This window comes from Corvus brachyrhynchos, unplaced genomic scaffold (genome assembly GCF_000691975.1).
Source record: "Corvus brachyrhynchos isolate BGI_N302 unplaced genomic scaffold, ASM69197v1 scaffold26, whole genome shotgun sequence".
Lineage (NCBI taxonomy): Eukaryota > Metazoa > Chordata > Aves > Passeriformes > Corvidae > Corvus > Corvus brachyrhynchos.
Window position 1 is genome coordinate 6,484,985 of NW_008239324.1, and position 4,010 is coordinate 6,488,994.

The window sequence follows — 4,010 nt, forward strand, 5'->3', positions numbered from 1 at the left end:
TCAGCGCAGGCGAGGAGGGGAGAAGTGCTGAGCCAGGGACAAACACAGCCAGGGGTCTCCCCTGGGAAGCTCCGTGTTCGGTACTGCCAGACCCTGCTCGCCCGGGGACCCCCAGCCTGGCACCGATGCGGCACTGCCCAACTCGGTGGGACCCGAAACCCTTGGTTGCGGGATAAAAACCCCTGAAGAGGTGGGATAACCCCCCCTTTCAGAGTGCAAGGTTCCCTCCTGGAGCTACCAACGCTGTTTGGATCCATTCCTAAGTGGCAACCCAGAGCCCCGCAGCAGGAAACGCACCTCCAAAAAAATCAGAGCAACTTCAGAGCTTTATAGCAAATAGCTTTCCTCCGACTGAATCAGTGCTGCCAAGGCTGGTGTCTGCTTCCAAGCCATTTGTACGAGCAGCCACAGGGCAGATTTCCTTACAGACCCGATCTGTGCTGCTCTTGAATCCGATCGGGAGAGGGCAGCTCTCCTTCGCTCTGCGCACGGCTGCATCCCACGCCTGCGAGCCCCGGGGAGTTTTGGTCCCTCCTGGTGACTTTTGCAATTTTCCGCTTTCTTTTAACCGACTGGATTGAAAAGCCCAGCTCTTCTCAGCGAACATCTCCCCGCAGATGCGCGGAATTTGTAAAAAAATTAAGTAAAAAAAAAAAAGAAAAATTTTAGAAAATTTCGGTAAAAATCCATTAATCTCCCACAGCTGCTGATCTCACCCCAAAATGTGATAGCATTGTAAGGCTTTGGTAGAGGAAGCTGAGTTGTCTCCGATGGATGCACCCACTGCCATTCTTTCAGTCAGAAAGGTTAACAACTGAGCCAGGCTTTAAAAATTGATTATGATTTTCAGAAAGCTGTGCATTGCTTCCTGAGCCCTGGGGCTGAATTTTCCAAGAAGTGCTCCATAATCTGGAGAGTGAGAAGGGTAATTTTATTCTTTCAAAATTTAAATTTTGGCTGTCATGAGCAGTTGCCAAAATGATGGTGCTTTGCCCAATCTGCCTTAAAAGTGCCACCCTGCCTGGAGTCACTGGGGAGCTCAGGGGGCTCCTCCAGTCACTCTGGGGGGTGTGATTTCAGCTGCCCGCATTGGTCCCCACTTGGGACCTTTGGCAGTCTGGCTCTGTGGTGGGGACACACAAAGAACCTCCATCCCAGCACCCCTGTGGATACCAGCTGCTCCCAGCCCCTGTGTCCAAGGGGTAAAACATCCCTGTGTCCATGAGCAGCTCACGGGTGCTTGATGGGTTTGGGGAAGAAGACGTGTTGGGGGATCTGGGAATTTTCATAATTGGGAATTTTCATAACTGGGAATTTTCATAATGGGAATTTTCTAACTGCTGGCTCAGCTGTGCAAAAAAATAATTACCTAACCCCGCTTGCAGCTGGATTTCCAGCTGGGAGAGGTTCTCCAGGAGACAGGAGCAAGGCAGGAGGGATGTGTCCAGCAGAGATGGGGCCGACCCTGGCTGGGAGTTTCTAGCTTCTCTCTGGAGCTGGTGATCACCTGTGCAAACCACCCACTCCCACTGCTACTGAAACCAGAGGCTCAAAGCAACCCTGGAGCTGCTCTCCTTTGGTGGTACAGCCAGACAGCAGCCATGAACACAGACTTGGGGGGGGGTTCTGCCTTCTGTGACTTGGGATTTGGTTTCTTCTTTACTTGTCTTGGCTGATAGAATGAGGAATGTGGTCTGAAAGGGAACCAGCTGGTCTGGAAATCCAGGCAGGATGCCCTAGGTGCATGGGGGGAGATTTCCTGCGCCCAGGAAAGGAGGAGGCTTGAGCTCCATGGTGGGCATGGGTGCAAGGAGGTGCTCCACCTCAGCTTGCACTTGTCCTCCTTCAGGGAGGGATGATGGGATTTTCAGCCAGCCGGGATTTATTGTTCATCTGTGCTCCTGCCTGGGACTTCCCCCCTCACCCTGGACAGTCACTGCAGTTGACCAGAAAACACCCAGCCCTGTAGGGTGCCACCGCCCTTTACTGCCCATGGCAACTGAGCTCTGCCGTCCCGGTAACATCAGGGCTGTATTTGAAGCTCGGGGATGAGGTGACAGCCCCTTGTCAATGCACTGGTGAGTGTTTTAAAGAACAAACCCCCAGACCTGGCAGCACCCAGCCTTTCTCCACTTAGTGTGGGATTTGGGTTGATGCATGAAAATGGGTGGCAGGGGAGAGGCACACTCAGAAATAATTTTTTTTCTGCAAGTGTACTTGGCCTTTATTCTCCTTGGTGAATTCAGCTTGTACTTGTGGTACTCTCTTGAAAAGGATGCTGAATCTTCTTTAATGAAAGCCCAGACTGTTGCATCCCCCAGTGTGCAGCACTGAGCATTCCAAGGGCATCACCAAACACAGAAATGAGGTGGAGAAGGGTTTCTGCAAAGCCCAGTTGATCTGCACCCACCTGTTTTCTACCCAGGACCTCAACCTGAGGGCTGCATGTGCCATGGACCAGCTTAAAAGTATATGAATTTATATATAAATACTGTATATATACAAGTATATATATTTCATACCTCTATAGTGAGCTGGAGAGAGCCAAGTGGCTCCTAAGGATTAGCCCCTGCTCCCCAGAGAGGAAAGGCTAATTTCTGTTTTTGAGCCAATAAAGATATGTCAGAGGGCTGGAGTGAAGGGGAAACATTGGCAGCACCTCTGTGCTTTTCAGCATATTAAGATGTCACCATGCCTGGATTAAAAAAACAAAAGCAAGCAAGGCATGAATAATAAATAGAGCAACATGCAGCTGACTTCAAGGGAAAACTAATTTCCCTGGGGCTTGCTCCACACCATATACATTAAAATCTCACCTGCTTTGACAGCTCTGTGACCTGAAGAGAGATGCTGAGAAGTGTGGTGCTCAGAGCAGAGCCTGGCCAAGGTCCTGCTCCCAAACGTGACTGGGATTTCTTTTTAATGCTTTGATTCCCCCTGCCAGCGATGGCTTGCTCTGCCTGTGGGAAGGAGCTGCAGTGCAAACCTAGCTGAAATTACGTTCGACTATTTTTTTAAAAAATGTTCAACCCCTAAATTTCTGTGTTGGGCTGTCTGTACTTTACCGATGTTTTCTGTCCTGCTGTGGGACATTCCATGTGATGGGGTTGCCCTGCTGCAGACCTTGCTGGGACATGGTGGACACAGGGATGGGGTGTGGGGTCTCCACCCGGAGGGATGCAGTGGAGGAGAGGAGACAGAAGATGGGTATTACCCAAGGAGACACTTTTCTGCTACCACTCTCAAATAAATATGGAAAAAATGCATCTCCCCCCCACTCTCTGCCCCTCCTGGAGCCTCAACCTGCCAGCAGAAGGAGTTACAGCTGCTTCCACACCGTCTGCACCCTCTTGAATTTCCATCACTTGTGCAGCCCTACCCCAGCGAGGTGTCACTTTGTGTGAGCATGGCATGGGTCCATATCCTTAGTTTTCCTCTTTTAGTTCTCTGCTTATTTGGGCAATGCTTGACCTGGTGCCTTTCATCTTGGATCAAGTTTCCACCATAAAAACGAAGGCTGGTCTGATGTGGGTTGTCCCAGGTGGTGGCACATCCTGGCATACTGGGAGAGCTCAGTTTCCTCCCCAGCTCTGTGGGTGTTTCTGGCACCCGGGGTCTTTGGGTGTGACCAAAGCAGGTTCCTGCGCGGCGAGCCCTGTCCCAAGGGAAATGTGGGCTTTCCTAGGGTCAGAACTCTGGGGTGGCAGCGCCCCTGTTTGCTCAGACAACACTGCAAAGCCAATGACCTCGTTACTCCTTTCTTCCTTACTGAGTCATTCCCGAGTTCATTCCGGTAACTTTGCTCGTGCCACTGACTAATTTCTCCTTAACTCCTCTTTCCTGCACTCTGGCCTTTCAACTGGACAAACTGGATGCACCTGGGCTGTGGTTTGGGTTGGTTATTTTGTTCTGAATCCCGAGGTACTCGTGTCGGATGTAACCGGGGCTGCTGCTCGAGGTCAGATCCTCATCTGGCGGCGAAGCCGGGGCGGAACTCGAACCCTCGATCT

At 51.1% G+C, this 4,010-nt stretch overlaps 1 long non-coding RNA gene across 1 annotated transcript; it reads right to left on the reverse strand.

Annotated features, from left to right (window-relative positions):
- Nucleotides 1-308: 308 nt before the first annotated feature.
- LOC108448309 lies at nt 309-4,004 on the reverse strand. Its single transcript, XR_001864154.1, has 2 exons — nt 2,817-4,004; nt 309-2,695 (listed from the first exon to the last, which is right to left on the reverse strand). It is a non-coding gene; the product is annotated as an uncharacterized LOC108448309 (long non-coding RNA).
- Nucleotides 4,005-4,010: the final 6 nt, after the last annotated feature.